General features: G+C 42.5%; 3 long non-coding RNA genes across 4 annotated transcripts in view; 2 read left to right on the top strand and 1 right to left on the bottom strand.

Annotated features, from left to right (window-relative positions):
- Positions 1-19,173, top strand: part of LOC144320742 (uncharacterized) — a 147,675-nt gene that overhangs the window by 50,270 nt on the left and 78,232 nt on the right. The gene's annotated exons all lie outside the window — the stretch shown is intronic.
- The window catches only part of LOC144320746 (uncharacterized), a 15,910-nt gene continuing 2,183 nt past the window's right edge, over positions 5,447-19,173 (bottom strand). The window contains exons 2-3 of the long non-coding RNA XR_013386350.1: positions 18,343-18,507; positions 5,447-6,250 (exon numbers count right to left, since the gene is read on the bottom strand). This is a non-coding gene — a long non-coding RNA (uncharacterized LOC144320746). The remainder of the gene's footprint in view (positions 6,251-18,342; positions 18,508-19,173) is intronic.
- The window catches only part of LOC144320744 (uncharacterized), a 25,637-nt gene continuing 21,941 nt past the window's right edge, over positions 15,478-19,173 (top strand). For both annotated transcript variants that reach the window (XR_013386348.1, XR_013386347.1), the window contains exon 1: positions 15,478-15,777. This is a non-coding gene — a long non-coding RNA (uncharacterized LOC144320744). The remainder of the gene's footprint in view (positions 15,778-19,173) is intronic.

Genomic DNA, 19,173 nt, shown 5'->3' with positions numbered 1-19,173 from the left:
CACCCCTATCTAAAAAACTTACCTCACTCTGCTTCATTTTCCTTCAAAGCACTTGTCATAAGTTGATGAATTATATGTTTATTATTTGCACTCTGTCTTGTCTTATTAGAACCTAAGATCCATGAAGCCAAGGGTTTTATCCGTTTCATTCACTGGTTTAGCCTCAGTGCTTACAACAAAACGTAGCATGTAACAGGTGCTCAACATACGTGTACTGAATACTTGCACACTTCTTTGAAGTGTGTGGTGCGCTTGGCATGGTCTCAGGCTGTTACTTTCATGTGTGCACACATGCTGTCTCTTCAACGGGAACATAAGTTTCTAAGGGTCAGAGCGGAGTCTTACCACACCATTCCTGGCATGAAGGGGGCACTCACAAGTTTGTGTGGTTGACAGATTTAGAGGGAAAACACATTAGGGCAATGAGAACTGTTATTTTACGTACCCTGTACTTGGCAGGATTCTGAAAAGATGAAATATGGGCTAGGACAGCACATTTAGGGCAGGGTGTGGAGCTTGGGATTCTGCGCTAGAATATGGTCCAAATTAACTCCTTGAGGAAGAGGAAGATGGCAACTCTTTGATATTGAAAGAAGAAAACAAGGGCATATTTCTTACCTGGATTTCCCCTGGAACTGGTCTTCCCACGTTTGTTTACAATCTCACAGTACTTTGCAATGGATTGAGCCTCAGTCCTGTTAATTGGTGGCAAAGATCTCTACTTAGCAGATGCTAAATAGAAGCAGAGCAAAACTAAAGAGTGGTTTAAGGTCACCTAGAGTCGCTGCTCAAATTTAGGAAGGAAACTCAGACTTCTTCCAGGTCCCACCCCCAGCTGCAGCGCTCCAGCCTCCCAGTACACTGTGAAGATCCCAAGAGGGGCGCCGAGCCCGGGAGAGGAGGTCCTGTTAGCCCTCCCTCTCACTTCTGTACCCAGCGCTCTCACACCAATTCCAGCAGCAAGGCCAATTACCAGACCAAACACCAGACTCAAGGGAACCAGACCACTTTCAAATATCCGTAGCATTACTTTTCCCCCCGAGGAGAAAGGGACACATGAGGAGACAGAAGATCGTGCTTTAAACAGAAGAAGAAAAAGATATCATTGGATGTGCACTCAGCCAAAAAAGCAAACGCCAGGAATAACTGAGCATTGTTTGAAGCCAAGTCTGTGCAGAAGGGACCCAGGTGGAGGAGGAGGCAGGAGGTAAGGTGGTCTGAGGACGCAGAGCAAATGCCCCACGGGGAGGGGCAGGAGCAGAGGGACATATTTTAGGCAACCTTAAAAGCCTTGATTTAGCATCCTGCAGGAAATGAAAAGCAGGTGGGTTGGTTTGGAACTTGTTTACGTTTTACTGGCCTCCAATGAGGCTCCTAGGACAGAGTTAGAACTGGAGAGAAGGGATATTTTAGGCAAATATTGACAGGTGTCCGTTCTGAGAGAGTGGGGCCTCTCACTCTGGATCATTGCCCCTCACCCCCCAGGAGAAACCAAAGGAGGCCAAAGATTCCTCACTCCCCCGGTCTTCACAGGTCTGGCTGGAATAGATATCAATTTGATTTAACTACTGATCTGCTTGCACCAACTTAAGGAACTACGTGTTAACACACCTTCTCTCTTGCCTTCACATCACATCCCACGGGGCAGAGAAGCAGAAACAGAAGCCTAGACATGGGGAGGACACAGAATGGTTAACACCAGAGGTCCTGAGGTTTGTAGAAGGCACGTTAGAACACAGATTCCTGGCTCCCACCCCCAGAGTTTCTATTCAGTAGAGCTGGGAGAGGCCCAATGGCCACACATGGGAATTACCTGGCCATTAAAATATACTGGGCCCTATCTCCTAAGATTCGACATTAACAGTACGGGGTGTGACCTGGATATTGTTTAAAGCTCTCCAGATATTTCTAAGGCATGATCAAGGTCGAGAATCATTGATCTTCTCTCTTGCCTGCCATTAGTATTACAGCCCCAGCTTCATTTCAATTTACCTTCATAATGTGGCCTCGGGCAGTTAGGGCCACAGGAGACCATGGGATCCAAATTAGGCTTAAGCCTAGATTAGAGGGAAAGGGCTAAAAAAATATTGCTCTCTGAGACACAGACTATCAAAAATTTATGTAAATGCAGGCAATTACCCTTTTATGTAATGTGTCCAGGAAATAGGACTCCTAAAAAATGTTTCATAAGTAAGTTGCTGCTAAGAGGCAGCAAAAGTAATCATCTTTAATGCTTATCGAGCACTTATTTTGTGCGATGTACTCTTCCTAATGCTTTCTTTTCAAACCCACTTAATTCCCACAGTAACTGGATGCCCTAGGTACTATCAGCATCCCCCATTTCATAAATGAGGAACTAAGGCAACAAAGGAGCAGTCGTCTGTCCCAGATCGCCCAATTAACAGGTGGCAAAGCTGGCTCTAAAACTTTGCAGGGGGGAGGGGAGGAGAGGCATCTGCATTACTTACAGAAACTATTCAAAATACAGATGACCAGGCCCCATCACAGACCAGTAGGGATTGGGATCACTTGAGGTGGATCTTTATCAAAATTATTTTTAGCAAACTCCCTGGAGAGTCAATTGTTCACCAAGGTGATGAGACCCCTGTTGGGGTGTCAAATGAAGGCTTTGGAATTTAAATAATCCTAAATTTCATTCTGTTTCCACCACTTATAACTGGGATCTTTGAGTAAGTTACCTATCCTCTCACTGAGCTCCCATTTCTTCACCTGGAAAGGAGAATGGTAGTAATTTGGGAATTATTCTGAGGATAACATGGGTCTAAAGCACTTAGCATGGTGACAGGCCCATGCCAGTAGAGCAAAAGAATGTTTTGAGACATTGAGTCTTCCCTGCTACCATCAACATCACACACTTCACTTCCCTCTCACACCCTACAGTCCAAGACATGCCCTGCCCCAGGGAAAAGTGGGGTGGATACAGCTGGAATGCCAAACAAAAAAGTTGGTTGCTCAGGTTTTGAGATCCGTATGAGAACACAAGACGTAGTCTTGGGAAAAAAGTACTTCTGAGCAAGCAGCAATGATTTGGCCCTAACCAGTAGACAAATAACTGGTCCAAAAGAACTCCTTTCCCATTCTCCATCCAAGGTAACCTTCTCTTGAGGATTATAGTAGTGTTACACGGACTGTAAGGATAGATGGTTTCCTAGAGAGGCCCTAATCCCATCATTTTCCCAAGGTGGATCCCCTCAGAAGAGACAGGACTGTGGTTGGGGTAGGACACACCAGATCAACTTTGAGGAAACTGAGAGTGGTGGAGTTTGCATCTACTTCCTATCTAGGGAGGGTAGCTCTGCAGCTGTGCTTATGCCACAGTGAGATAGAGTCAACAGAGAAGAGATGGTTGTACAGTAGGAGAAATGAACGAAGTGACAGCCTTGTTTCCTGTGGCTCCAAAGAGGTTTGGGAAAATAACTGGACCGTCCTCAAAACCTGAAAAGGGCTCAGAAGTGAGTTAGCTGAGAGTGACAACCAGCAGCCCAAAGGAATCCCAAGTCCCTGATTTTTGCCTCAATCACAACCCTCAACTTTACCAACCATTGGACACTGGGATCCGCAGCCTTCAGTTTACCTTATGGAAAAGGGAGTTGATTGATCCCTGTAGGGCCACTTCATTTGTGCCTAGGGAAAATTAAAGCAGGAAGAGACCACAGAAGTAGAGGAGCAGATTTAGTTTATGATTTAGTGAGCAAGGAAAGATCTTGGGGCACCTGGTTGGCTCCCTAGGTAGAGTATGCAACTCTTGTGTTCAAGCCCCACCACACTGGGTATAGAGCCTACTAAAAAAAGAAATGAAGAGATGTTGCCCATTTTTCAAGGCAGCTCTCCTCCACACTAACATATCACAGGGTATCAGTACCTTATACTTGACTGTGAGGTTTCTGTGCAGAGACCAACAATATAGATTCTTTATCCCCAGACCAGTTGAAGCTAAGTTCATGCTACTTGACTCAAGATATCATCAAGCTCTTCCATTCTAGACCTAAAGTGCTATTTCTGCTAAGGAACTCTGGTGAAGTGTGATTTAGGTCATTCCTCTTGAATTCTGGTTTAATTCATTGCTGGCATTTCTGAAGTAGTTTAGGGTGAATATCTGAAATAAATGAGTTGTCTTGGTCCCTCTATTTTTTCTGTTTCCCATTATTTTCTAACTTAAACATTTCAGGACTAAGGATTAATATATTCTCTGTGCTGGGAACAGGCAAGTCATTCTGTAAACTATATTGGGAAATTAATGGACTTCCATTTGGGGAGAAGTAAACAAAAGTAGATAATATATATGCCTGTTTATCTATAGACACACAGTATTGGGAGCCTGAAGAATGGTTGAATAATTCTAAGCCAGGCTTGTCATTAGGTTAAAAAAACACAACCAGCCAACACCAATTTGGTTTTTTTCATGCTGTCAGCTGGAAGCTGAGAGAAATAAAATGTTAAATTGAACCTAAAGGAGACTTGAAGTATTTTGAGGGATGTTTTAAGAAATTAAGAAGATGCTACATTTGCTCTCATGTTCTCCACCAAATCCACTCTACTTGCATATCAGTGAAGGCTGCTCTCAGATTCTGGGCTCCCAGAGGAAATTGGGAGGATTCCCTGCACCCATTGTGACTATGATCTTGTGGTTTAACAGGTATGCTTAGAAGATCTCTTCAGATTAACCCCCTGGATGGTTTGGGGGACAGAGAGAGCTAGAGGTAGCTAGAGGCAGCCAGAGGTTTTGCAGGCTCCTTTCATGGTGGGCACTTGACAGCAGGCAGGACCAACTGTGTTATCCACCACAGTGTTTGTTCTTCCTGGATCCAAAGTACAAACATTTCTCCTTAGCTTATTGTACAAGAACATTATAAGAAGCATCTGATCCACTTCTGTATAAATGTAGTTCTCATATCATGTATGGTATTTTGATTACTAACATTAGTATAGCACCCTACAGTTTGTAAAATACTCTCTCAGACACATGATCTTATTTGATCCAGTTATACACAAGCCTCATCAAAGAGAGCAACTAGGGTAGCCTGGGTGGCTCAGCGGTTTAGCGCCGCTTTCAGCCCGGGGCGTGATCCTAGAGACCCGGGATCAAGTCCCACATCGGGCTCCCTCCATGGAGCTTCCTTCTCCCTCTGCCTGCGTCTCTGCCTCTCTCTCTCTCTCCCTCTCTTTCTCTCTCTCTGTCTGTCTCTCATGAATAAATAAATAATATTTTAAAAAATTAAAAAAAAAAAAAAAACACAAAGAGAGCAACTGTCATGAGCCATCAGGAAACAGTGGATGTACTGAAGTTCTCCAGAACTTGCTGTCAGGGAAACCCATCAGTACTATTTTATGAAGAATATCAGTTTATCTGATAACTGAAAAAAATTACAAGACAGTTTATACAGTATGAACCCATTAATGCAAAAAAACTATGAATATAGCTATATATGTATAGAGATGGCTTTATTTGTATACTATACTCACATAAATATATAGATATATGTATATGTACATACATTCAAATGTTTGTGTATAATTTTATAATGAGCATTATTTTTGTTATTTGTTACATATTTATAATATTCATATTACATTTTATAATTAAGCATTACAATAAAGTATATTTCAGAAAAAAGCTTATTGTAGTTATCATGTTGCAATGTACACAAATATCAAATCATTATGTTATATACCTGAAACTAATATAATATTGTATGTCACTTATACCTCAATCATAGATAAGTATGTAAGTCAATAGAATAATAGATTGATAAATAATCTGGGGTGAAAAAAGAAAGAAGAGAGATAGCAAATTAGAGTTGGCATTTCTTTTCCTCACCCTCACTCAAGGGAAGAAAGGTGATTGTTATGTTGTAAAGGCCTACATTGTGCTGTATTTGAAAGACAGGCCTTAGAAGAGAGAAGGACTCTGACAGGAAGGCAAGGACCACACTCCAGTAGTTTTGTGTCACTGGCCTTATACAAACCAGATGCTTGCCAAGGGTTAGAGCTTGAGAGCTGTGATGAGAGCTGTGTTGTCAAAGAAAGATATCTTCTGTCCCTGAAAGTAACTCAAACTCATCCACAGGTGGTCCAGTCCACAAGTGAGTCAGAGGATCAAAAGTATCAGACTTTACATATGTTTTCTCTGGCCAGCTTCGCAGATAGCCCCGGGCTTACACATCTTAGCTCGAAAACAGAAATTGATGGCAACTCCTGTGTCAGCTTCCAAGGAGGTGATGCAGTGTAGCTGAAGAATAGAGCATTCGAGTCAGGCATTTTTGCGTTTGAACATCTGCATTACTGCTTACTTACATGTGTCCACAGGCATGATCTTAAGCTCTCTGAGCTCCATTTCTCTGGTAAATGCGACCAATAATACCTGTATCAGAGGATTATTTCATGGACACACCTCAAGTTTCGCTCTATAGAAATGATGCTGAATTGCTGGTTGTCAGAGCTAGGATGCACACAGGGTGACCAATCAGACTTTGCCAGTATCCCACATTCACTGCATCAGATTGAATTTCTGTCACTTTGTGTACGTTATAGGGTCACTCCTGTGGCATCTGCAAGTATGAATAAATTGAGTGTGTTTTCTTTAATAGGAAATAGCGCTGTTCGTCAATTCTTCTACAAACAAATGAATATGCTAGAGGTTGAGATTCTGCAAATAAACCCCACATTTCTCTAAAATGAAGGATACTTTGAGAGTCCACTAGATGTAGGAAAAAGACTCCCACAATTGGCTCCCTTTGCTGTTCTAATAAAATCTTCATTAGTCCTCCCCACTCCCATCCCAACCTGTACACTTCCACAGACCAAGAATAACATACCTAGTGAAGTGGACCCTGAAAAACATGACTGTCTTCCTAACCATCTGGGAAATTCCTTAGAAAAAGGAGATTTTGGGGTGCAAGGAGATTCAATTTGCAAACGTTGTATAGTCCCTTTAGCCACCAATTTCCTCAGCAGTAAAAGAAAAAATTAAAGATCATTAAACTCTGTTATAGTTTTGACATGTGGGCAGCCCAGTAGCTCAGCAGTTTAGTGCCGCCTTCAGCCCAGGGTGTGATCCTGGAGATGGGGGATCGAGTCCCATGTTGGGCTCCCTGCATGGAGCCTGCTTCTCCCTCTGCCTGTGTCTCTGCCTCTCTCTCTCTCTGTGTCTCTCATGAATAAATAAATAAAATCTTTTTTTAAAAAAGTTTTGACATGCTATGTCTCGAATCCTCTTCCTTGAGTGTTCCATCATGTATTCCCATTGTTCCACCTACATTTGTGCAATAGCACCTCTTACCTGGGGTGTCTAGTCTTGTTTCTCCAAAACCATGCTACATGTAGGCTGCAAAATGATCTTTCCAAAATGACATCTACTTCTAGTGTTTTGGTGACTCTCCATTACCTCCAAGATAAATTCCAAATTCTCAGCACAACCCTCAAGGACTTGTCTACCTTCCCAGCATCATCTCCTATCACATCACCTCTCATGCAACTCTGAGCAAACAGAACTTAGAGTTTCTCTCTTGCCTCCGTGCTTTGCATATACTGTTCTCTTTGAACGGAATGTTCCTCTCCATGAACACCCAACATTTCCTAAGCTAACTATTCCTTCAAAGTTAGCTCAAGTACCACGTTCTCCAAAAGGCAATTAGATACCTCTCTTCTGCACCCCAATCAGACCACATGAAATAACTCTGTCATAGTACTTATCACACAGCATGAGTTTTTGTTTTCTAAAAAAAAAAAAAGGCTACCTTTCTGCTCTGGCGAAGGACTCAGTACTAGCAGCATTACTGGTATAGGTAAAACTTAGAGGAGGGGCAGGTATGCAGGTCCCTATTCTCCCTGGTTCTGGCCGAGAGGCAGGGTCAGGCTGGGGTGCAGTTGGATATGTCGTAGGGCAGTGCTCCTGAGGAGAAATTCCTTGTTGCTCTTCCTTTTTATAGGTCAGCTTGAGAGGAGCTTTGCTGGCTGGCAGGCAAGGAGGGAAGTATTTTGGGGTTCAGATACTGAGCAGTATGAGTTTAGGGTCCCACTACTTAGGGAAATGCTTGAAATGTCCAGCTAGAGGCCTGACATCTCCTAGTCCCATAGGAAATTGAGGTTTGGCACAGCCAGCCCCCACCCTGTTGGAGCAAGAGGGAGCTAGCCCATTGCCAGGCAGCCTCAGAGAAAGCCCCTGAGGCCATTCATTGGTCAATCCTACACATCACAGCATACTTCCTACTCATATTCCCCCAAACCGAGCTAAGTAGCTAATACATTAAAGGTACTCACTAGGGGCCCCTGGGTGGCTCAGTAGTTAAACAACTGACCCTTGATTTCAGCTCAGGTCATGATCTTGGGGTCATGAGATCAAGCCCTGAGGTGGGTTCCAAGCTGAGTGTGGAGACTGCTTAAAACTCTCTCTTTCCCTCTGCCACCCCCTGCCCTCATCTTCAGTGTGTGTGCACTCTTTCTAAAAAAATTTTTTAAAAAAAGTATTCAATAAACAACTATAGCTACCACTTACTAAGTACCTATTGTATGCAGGTAACTTGACATTTTATTACTAGTTCTCACAATGACTGTGCAAGATAGGTATTATTAGCTCCACTTTATAGATGGGGAAATGGAAGCTAGAGAAGGCTAAGTGACTTACCTAAGATCATACAGCTAGTGCAAGGTGGAGTTGGAATCTGAACCCACATTTCTATGATTCCAAAACCAGTGCTCTGGTCCCCAAGTTGTGTAGCCTTCCTGTATGAAGCACAATAGACATTCCCCTCACCTCTCTTTCTTTCCCTATCTCTGGTTCTGTCCCTATCTCTCTGTCTCCATCTCTCTCTTGTCTATGGGTAGGCACTCCTCACTTCTTTTCCTGAAGCTCAGGCCTGGAGTGCCCTCCTACTGGATGTGCTTTTTTCCAGTGGGGCCTCCTGACTCATCTGCACTCTTACAGGCTGGCCTGGAGCCGTTTTCTTTATCTACTCCTGGTCTAATCTGATCTCTATTTTCCGAACCCAGTATGTACCTGAAAAGCAGTGCTTATCTGCTGTTTGTAAAAGCTCCAAGTAAGATGAAAGGTAAATTAGGAGCAGGAACAATGTGGAAGCTAAGAGACAGGAGCCAAACTTGGTTCCTTGGCAAGGCTGTTCGAGACAGAATGTGACCCAAGGTCGGTCAAGCCTGGCCTCTGAAGCAGGAAAGGCCTCTGGCCTTCTCACTCAGCAAGATGTCCAGGGAACAACCCAGAACGTGATCACTCTGTCAGAGCCAGCTTCTGTATTCCCCCAGGGACTTGTAAACCCTAACAATCACTATCTCCCTCCCCCTCCTCCTCATGAAAAGCATTTATTAAATAGCCTAATTATTAAACAAAGCAGGTGGAAAAGAAAGGTGGGAAATTGGAAGGTTAAACTGAGCTTTTTAAAAAGCCAGAAAAATGATTCAGTGTGTGTAACACCTCATTTAGAGAATAAAGTGGATGTTCTAGATCTAGCCAGGTGCATTGTTGAACCTGTAGCAGAGAGATATGGAAACAGACCATTTTTTTCCTCTCTCAGTCATAAACACTGTGAGCTCAGAGCTGAACTGGCAAGCTTCTAGAATAAATTCAGGGGATTTACTTTCTCAAGAAGGGCAGAAAACTGACAGAATCACAGGAAAGAAAAAAATATAGTGTCTGTTCCAGTCACTGTTTGGAATATGGAAAGACATTTTATTATCAAATTAACTAGACTGTAAGCTCCTTGAGGTAAGAAGTTGTGCTCTATTTATTTTTGAGTTCTAAGATGGGGTCCAGTGCCTGGCGTATAGTGGGTGCTCAATAAACATTTGCTAGAAGAAAACTCCAGGCAGGAGCTGAGTCTCCTACCACTTTGTACTCCCCTCGGTGCCCAGCTCTAGGGAATGAGTGATGGGGACATTAACGCAGTCTTAGATCCACCTTTGAAGGAAAGCATAGATGCCTTTGCAAGTGGTGCTATAATTTCCCTAATTATCCAAAAAGTCTGTGGTCAGTTCCTAATATCATCTTGATTTTACCTCCTTAGTAGACAAAACTCTTGCTAAATGAATCTGGCTGCTAAAAGGAGACCGTTCTGGTGGCTTTTCTTCATCCTCCTGACAAGTCAAACAGTCCTGAACATCTAGAGCCATCAGAGCATTTCTTCTGGTCTTGTCTGAGTACAGGTCAGGCTCCTGGAATTCCTGTGAAAACTGGTTTAGTTTGCCTCCAGCTTTTCTGGTTTCCTCCCTTCTAATCTCTCCTCTCCTCCTCACTCTTTCTTTGGCTTGCCTTAGCTGACTTTTGACTCTTTTTCCTTCAGCAGCTCCACCTTCCACCAATCCAGCTTATCTTCTCTCCCTCAGTTTAGCACATCTGCAGAGGGTCACATCTGGATCATATGAATTGCCAGGAAAGGACACAGAGTGTGCAGGGAAACTGAGGCAGAAGCAGGGAGAGGCAAGAGCTTTTCTCCCGAGGGTCCCTGGTGGGGACAAGTGGGGCATTCTTTTCCTCTCGTATATGGAGACAGATGCAGGTCATTCCCTTGGGAGGCAAAGTGCATCCTGATATAATAGTTCCCTTCACAAACACATAAAACCTCCTTATTTCCTAGCAGAAAGACAGAAACTCCAAAAGATTGGGAGACCACCCCCTCCTGGCTCAGCAAGGTACTCCTCCCCCAGGCTCCCCTCATGGGACCCGGACCTCTACCCTGGCATTTATCATTTATCATACTGTGATAGTTATTTGCTTATGTATCATTTTCTACTCAACGTTCTCTGTGCTCCCTGAGGGAAGAAACTATGTCTTTCATCTTTGCAATTTTCAAGGATAAAGCCCTCAATAAATGCCTTGCTGAATTAACTTGCCCAAGGTCACCCAGCTAATAGGAGGCTGAGCTGGAGGCTGAGCTGTGAGCAGAACCAAATCCTCAGTCCCTTCAAATCCCATATCCTTGCTGTCCTAACACAAGTGGACGGCAGATCTGTAAAAGAAGCCAATCAAGTTTATGAACTATACTGAGAGATTTTTCTTTTCAAGTTTTATTTTCCTTTGGTTGGGAACTCTAGCCAGATACTCAGAGCTGAGCCAGGGTAACATCTATGTCCTTGCTCCTGAAATAGCTGAATTCATCACCTCTTCAGAGGGGAAAGCTTTTTATTTATTCATGAGAGACACAGAGGGAGGCAGAGACACAGGCAGAGGGAGAACAGGATGTGGGACTCGATCCCGATCCCGGGTCTCCAAGATCACGCCCTGGGCTGAAGGCAAGAGTTTTGTCTACTAAGGAGGCGCTAAACCGCTGAGCCACCCAGGCTGCCCAGAGGGGGATGCTTTGTCAGGAAAGGGAAGGCTGCAAATCTCCAGGTATGGCTTTCAAGCTTGCTCCTACCCTCCTGCCAGGTAAGAACAAACACTTTGAAGTAATTTGAGGATGACCTGGAAGAAGTGTCAAAGGCTTTGATCTGTGGTTCTTAAAACATTGGAGAGTTTTCTGATCTTGTTGGTTCTGAACAAGAACCAAGTTCTGGATGAAATGAAGGAGGCCACTGTGAAGAAAGAGGTACCTAGCATTGCTCCCAAGGGTGGAAGAGATTGCCTAGTTCTCCACGTACATTCTTCTTTTCCATAGAGTTGGTATCTCAGGTTTGAGGGAAAAGAGATAGCCTTTTTTTTTTTTTTTTTTTTTTTTTTTTTTTTTTGCAGAAAAATGTTTTTCTAACTCCAATGGCATAACTATATAGTCCAAGAGTAATGTACCTGGGAAGCACAGTTAAAATTCTCAGGTGGGTGAAAGAGCCGCCACCCTGGGCATTTGTCGGTAAACACTTCACTTCTGTTTCGGAAGCATATGAAAAAATAACAATTTATTATGTATTAGTGCTTTTAAATTTGTAAAGTGTCCTGAAGCTCTGTGTTTTCCCCCTTTTAAAAGAAGCACCTATAGAAACCCCTCAAAAGCATAAATATTTTTAAAAAAAGCATAAATATTTAGCTTCAGAAGCTTTGGAAATGGCATGGATGTTTCAAGAATAAAATAACCAATTTTCCTCCAACGTCAAGAATTTATTTAAAAAAAAAAAAGAATTTATGAGAGGTGATACTTAAATCAATGAGTTTAGCACATCACTTGGCAAAGTATTTATTGGCCACTTTAGCCAGTATCTAATATGGAGCCTGCTACACAGAAGGCATCTGACAAAAAAATGTGTTGAGTGACTGAATTAAGATGTATTGTTCGGTCCTACCTATATATTATTAAGTTCCTTTTTGTTTTTTAAGAGATTTTATTTATTTACTCATAAGAGACACACAGAGAGAGGCAGAGACATAGGTAGAGGGAGAAGTGGGCTCCCTGCAGGGAGCCTGATGTGGGACTCGATTCCAGGACCCCAGGATCATGCCCTGAGCCAAAGGCAGACACTCAACCCCTGGGCCACCCAGGAGCCCCCTATTTTTCAGTTTCTTCAGCTTTATTCTCTTTTTCTCATGAATGAATTTCCTGAATTTTTTTCTCCTCATTTAATTTTATTTTTTCCTTTAATTTAAAAAGTACTCTATAGGCTTGTTGTAAAACAGACAAACAAAAAGCAAAAACATATAAAATTAAAATTAAAATCCATACTTTACTATGTTCTCTTCAGCGGTAACCATGTGGACCATGTGGTACGTATTTTTATTACAAAGGTAGGAGCATACAATATATATTTATTTGCTCTCCAGTTTGTCTTATTCTTTTGAATGGCCTCTTTGTATTTGTCAGCATATGTAACAGACACTGTTGATGCTTTACTCATATCCCCTCAGAAACCTCCATCATTTCCACGTAGAACAGCATGACTTCTCAAGTCCAGGGTTTTCCATTCTTCTTGGATATATAGCTCCTTCCAGCCACTGAAACCAATTTGCCCTTGGACAGTTGGTTGCAAGTATTTGGGAATTAATGTCTCTGTGAGAAACAGGCTTTAACAAAGCCTAAAAGTTGTAGGAGTATAAATACCCCAGTTCCTTGGCCCCTCGGCTCAGGTATTTCTGAGGCATGTGCTTTACACTGTTTGTTTGGTTTCCCTGAAAGATTTAACTCTAGCTACTCCCCCAGGACAGCTAGCTTAATAACAAAGCCTTTACTGGCTCTGTAGGTTCCCTTCCTCACTTCCCCAATTCTCTACTTACACTTCCCAAACATCTTGTGCTCCAATCCTAGTCACAAGATCTGCTTCCAAAAGAACATAAAGACGCATGAATATGCTTCGTTTATTTAATCATTTTCTTATTAACAAACTTTTTTTAAATTTTCAATACAAATAACACTGCAATAGAATTTTTATCCATGTGGATTAAGCATGTGCCCATAGTCCTGAATTGTAATTGCTACATTCAAGGGAACCACACATTCAGTATTTAAGATACTGCTAAACTGGACTCCAAAATAGCTTTATTAATAATATCCTTACCAACAGTTTGTTGGTATGCACCTTATCCCCACCTCTTGCCAAACTAGAGCTATAAGCATTTGAATTTTTTTCTGATTAGTTAGATAAAAATAGATGTATCATATTTTAATTTGTGTTTTTTTAGGTTAATTAGGATCAACATCGCAGCATTTCAGGTAGTTATCAGTTGATAGGAGAAAATACACGCAACAACACACACCTAATGTAAGATAAAGTAAGGTCTGGATTTCATTAGCCAATGATGCAAAATATTATCAGGGTGGTGTGGCCACACAGAGCAAAGACAGATATCTCAGCACAGCTTTCCCCAGCCCCTAGGGAGTGAAGTGGGGCACACTATGCCTACCAAGGCAGTCAAGTCAGATGTGGAAAAATTCAAGTCTTATTATGCCTTCACCTTACTCTACTCAGGGTTCTTGTCATCTTTATACACACAAGCCATATTTCTGTCTAAAGGAAGGTCTATCAATCATGGGCTTTCTTGGTTTTTGAAATAAACTTAACAAGGCCAGGTCTACCTGAACCAAAGCTCTGCCTACACCTTTCCAGCTTTCTAGAAAGCCCATTTTCCTGAGACCATCCCTGGCCTATGATTTAATACTCTTGTCTGAATGGTTCTGAAACTGAGTGTGGTCTGAAAACCACAATTAAAAACCATCTGCTCATGTGCTCAGTGATGTTTTGTATTCCTACTGTAATTGACCAGTTCAGTTTCTATCTTTTTTCTGCTTTTCTATTGACTTACTTGTATTTTTGTGTATTTATTTATTGAAATTTTTTATATATTGTGGATATCAACCCTTTGTTTGCTACGTATGTTACAAACATTTTCTCTTAATCTGCTGTTTTTCATTTGCCTTTGTTTAAAATGTTTTTAAATTTCAATACTTATTAGACAATGATATTAAGGAATTGTCAACCATTTTTTAGGTGTGAAAAGCTTTGTGATTATGTTTTTCTTTTTTTTTTTAAGATTTTATTTACTTATTTGACAGAGACAGAGCACAAGCAGGGGGAACGGCAGGCAAACAGAGGGAGAAGCGGGCTCACCGCTGAGCAGAGAGCCCAATGAGGGGCTCAATCCCTGACCCTGAAATCATGACCCCAGCAGAAGGCAGATGCTTAACTGACTGAGCCACCCAGGTGCCGCTGTGATTATGTTTTAAAGGGCCCTTTTCTTGGAGACATGCATCCTGAAATACAGAAGAAATAACCCAATGCCTGAGATGTGCTTCAAAAAAACAAAGACAGGAGGGGGCAAGTGGGTTGTGGATAATTGATAGTCAGAGCTGTGTACTGGGCACACAGGGTTCACTGTACTATTCTGTGGACTGCTACCGCACATTCAAAATTCTTTTTAATTCAAAATCATAGAAAGGGACCGGGTAAGGTCTGATTTCCTACTCCCACTGTCAGCACAGTCCCAGATTTCTCCCCCTGGACCAACCCCACAATGTGAGGAGCCTTACATCTGAATCATCCCTGCTTCCCACAAAAACTGCGGCAGGAGAGGTTTCAGGATAGACAAATGCTTTAATGACAGTCCCAATGGCAGCTTCACACTCCTCAATGGCTCAGTGACTTGCGACTGTCGTGCAGGTGGTGAAGGACGATCTGGATGCTGGAAAGTGTGCTCAAGTGCCAGATCCAGCAGGGCTTGTGCTTGCATTTGATGTTGTTCGGCTGATACTCATTTCCCTGCACTTTTCTCCAGTTCTGTTGTGTGGTGGGGAGTCCTGAGCTGTGGGGGAGCCCCAGCTAGACCTGGAGCTGGAGCCACCTGACAGGCCTAACTGGAGACCTCAGGATCTGACCAAGTGTTTACAGTGGTTTTTAATTTTATTCAGTCAGTCATATCTGTAGATATTTCCACTTATAATTTAGGGTTCTGTGTCTTGCTTAGAAAGGTTATTTGTTCCAAGCTTCATCATGAAAATATTCTCCAATCTTTTCTTCTAGTTTATTTATTTATTTATTTATTTATTTATTTATTTATTTATTTATTTATTTTTGCGTTTTTGTTGTTGTTACTGTTGGTTTTGTTCATTTCTTTATGTCTGGATCCTTAATCCATCCAGAATTCATTTTCGTGGATGATGTGAAGAATACACCTACCTAGAGAATTTTATCATGTTTGGCTGCTACTACAAGTGAGATATTTTCCCCAGTGCATTTTCAGAGTTGTTAATGCTGGCCTATGGACTACATGCTTACTCTGAAGATTGAATTTCATCATCTCTCACTGTCTCATCTCAATAAGGACTAGATGTTTGTGTTGAAGGAAGATCCTCTCAGACTGCTCAGCATGCCAGCTATGTAGCTATTAAGGTGATTCTCTTGGCTTTTGTTTCCTCATCTGTTAAATGGGAAACTTGGACGACCAAATGCTCTTTGCAGTCCCTTTCTGCATTAATAATGCTAAGGTTTTAAGTAACTTTTCTTTCTGGCCAAAGAGTAGTTCCATTTGAAAAGGGAGAAAATGGAACCCTGTAGCTCTGTTTGCTAAAAGGCACCGAGCCTCTTCACATTTGAAAATGATACCAAGGGTGATGAAGATTAGCATCTCCCGCTCTTGGATTCAATACTTTGGCTATATTTAGCTAGATCTAGCACCTGTGGGAATGGGACACTTGCAATACAGAGCTAAGAAGAGCAGGGTAAGGCAGCCATTCTGCATTTATTTGCTGACTTTCTGTGAAATACTTTGCTTCTTTCCAAAGAAGGGGCAAGGGGGATGCAGCAATGATCTCCTGCCTTTTTTTTTTTTTTAAGAATTTATTTATTTATTCATGAGAGACACAGAGAAAGAGGCAGAGACATAGGCAGAGGGAGAAGCAGGCTCCCTGTAGGGAGCCCAATGTGGGACTTGATCCCAGGACCCAGGGATCACGCCCTGAGCCAAAGATAGACGTTCAACCACTGAGCCACCGAGGTGCCCCTATCTCTCTGCTTCTAAGAAACTCTTTTTCTAGTGACCTGGCATTATAGAGTTGGCTAAGCCTGATCTGGAGGCAACCCACCCATGACCAGGGGGTTCTGTATGGAAGTATGGGAACCCATATACCTGGTGCTGTCTCCCAAGTGGTTTCAACTGTAAATTCATGGGAAAGTTTGATGTTTAGCTAAGAGAAACACGAATATTCATTGGGTGTCAGATGACCTATAATTTCTACCAAACTTCTAGGTCAGCCTTGATTTGTGTTATACTTCTATCATTTACTTTAAAATCTCAGCATAGTTAATAAGATATATATGTCATCTACACCGTAGGGATAGTTAATTAACATTTGGAGTCCTCTGAAGGAGATTCACTCTTCAGAGATGAATACCTGTGGAAGACTCTAAACAGAGCTCTAAGCAAAAAAGACTCTAGCAAGAGAAGGGTACCACAACAACTTCAACTATCTTTATCTATGTTAACATCAGAGGGCTTGTTAATTTGTATAGTAAATGTTTGATATTAGTTTTCACTGGCAAAATAAGTTGTGTTCAAGGTGGGTGCATTGGCTGGGAATACTGGGTAAGCACTTGCACCTTTGCCCAAACAGTTCCGTATCTTATGCCCTTCAGGATGGTCCAGGCCAAGAATCAGTTTAAACCACTTACAAATGTTCAGTTACCTGATCCCAACTAGAAGGTTGGTTTAATCCTGCCATGTTCCGGGATCCTTGAGTGGCTCACCGGTTTAGTGCCTGCCTTCAGCCCAGGGCCTGATCCTGGAGTCCCGGGATCAAATCCCTACATCAGGCTCCCTGCATGGAGCCTGCTTCTCCCTCTACCTGAGTCTCTGCCTCTCTCTCTGTGTGTGTCTCTCATGAATAAATAAAATCTTAAAAAAAAAAAAATTCTACCGCATTTTAATGGCAGGTCTAATAGTTACTGTAATTTGGAAGCAGTGATGAGTGTAAAAAATATTTCAAGATAACAACAGTGTAGTGATATGAAATAGCTATGATTTCTATTGGTGACAAAGACACAAGTTCTTCAAGTAGTACTACAGTTGATTGCCTACATCATTAGTGAAGAAAATGCTAAACTCAGAAGTTAGTAAAAACTTAAAAATAAGAAAAAGTAAGAAGTTAGTAAAAAGGAAGTAGTAAAAATAAAGTTTCTTTTTAAAATTTATTTATTATTTTTTTTAAAGATTTTATTTATTTATTCATGAGAGACATACAGAGAGAGGCAGAGGGAGAAGTAGAGGGAGAAGCAGGCTCCCCATGGGGAGCCCGAGATGAGGGACTCTATCCTGGGACTCCAGGATTGCACCCTGAGCTGAAGGCAGATGCTCAACCATGGAGCCACCCAGGTGTCCCTTAAGTTTCTTTTCATTCAAAAACATAAAGTCTCTGAATTCTATTCACTGACCTCTGAGGGGGCCATAGAGTTAAGATACAAACTCCCATGCCCCGCCTACTAAATGTTTGATTCTAGAGAACCCCTCCAAAGGGCCTCATTGCTAATGGTGCCCATCATGAGAATGCCAGTGTCCTGACCAACAGGGTCTCTCCTTGGAGATATCAGAGCAGGCTGTGGCACTAAGCCCCACATAGAATGTCCCTAATTCTGTGTTGCTTGTCCCCATGGTACCCACAAAGGCCTTGCAGGAGCAAGTTCTTCATCTACTATGAGCTGTACAAAAACACAGACAAGCTTCAGTGAGGTATTGGCTTGGATGAGAAAGTTGTCCTTTCTCACTAAATCCAGTTTTTTCCTAAAGAAGCATAACAGAGACCTCTATCAGACTCCAACATAAAAACACTCATTCACTTCACCACTCAGAGCACTTTTCCCTTACAACTACTGTATCTCTACATTTACATAATAAATGGGCCATTTCATTGGTTTTCCCAGAACTAAGTAACCATCTGTCCTAAAGCTATATCCAAGTCTTACCTCTTGCAGAACCCAAGTCTCACTTAGGGACTCTTGAAAATCTGGGTTTATTGTTGGTTCGCCATATGTCTTCTATTCTCTTCACAAAGATTTCAAAAGTCTTCAAGTCAAAACTCAGTCCCACCTCAAGCATCCCAAGCAGTCTTTGAAGCACATAGTCCAGCCCTGTGAGGATGGCACAGAGAGATCTCCTTCCCCTACCTGTACCATTGGTGGCCATCACCCCCATACCACCCAGTGCCCTGATGCTAGTTTCACAGAAGATCAGCAGGAAGGTTCCACTCATGGGGTGCAATCTGGCCAGGGTACTAGAAGAAGATAGGACTGGAGAATGAGAAAGGCAGAAAGCTGGCTTCCTCCACTTCCAGCTCCTTCTCTCTCCCTATTCCCAGGCAAGGAAGGAATCTGGTCCTCTAAGGCACCGTGTTCTGGGTAACTTAGAAGGAAAGCAAGTACAGAATCAATCTAAACGCACGTGCTGTCCCTGCCAGCACCTCTTTGTAGGATAGGCTGCCCTAGGCGTGAGGAGCCTGTGGGAGAAAGTTGTGCAGAGGCTGTGAAGGAGGAACTAGGTAGGATCTCCACCTTCCCAGCTCCCGGGGGGTGCTCACTAGCCACATTGGTGGTACTGGCATCAGGAGGGGTGGGAAAGCAGGCCTGGCCCTCCCTGGGTGCCTCTGCACTCAGCCAGGACAGACTGTGCACAGGCTTGCTACTACCCTGGGCATTCCTACTTCGTCTGGGGGTGGAATTTATTATCACTTTGTCTTGTTACCTAAACGTGGCATGAAAAGAGAATAAAGAGGGGAAACCCTTTCCAGGAAAATATCC

Source organism: Canis aureus, chromosome 9 (genome assembly GCF_053574225.1).
Source record: "Canis aureus isolate CA01 chromosome 9, VMU_Caureus_v.1.0, whole genome shotgun sequence".
NCBI lineage: Eukaryota > Metazoa > Chordata > Mammalia > Carnivora > Canidae > Canis > Canis aureus.
Note: the sequence above shows the minus strand (reverse complement) of the source record. Positions and strands in the feature narration are given on the sequence as shown.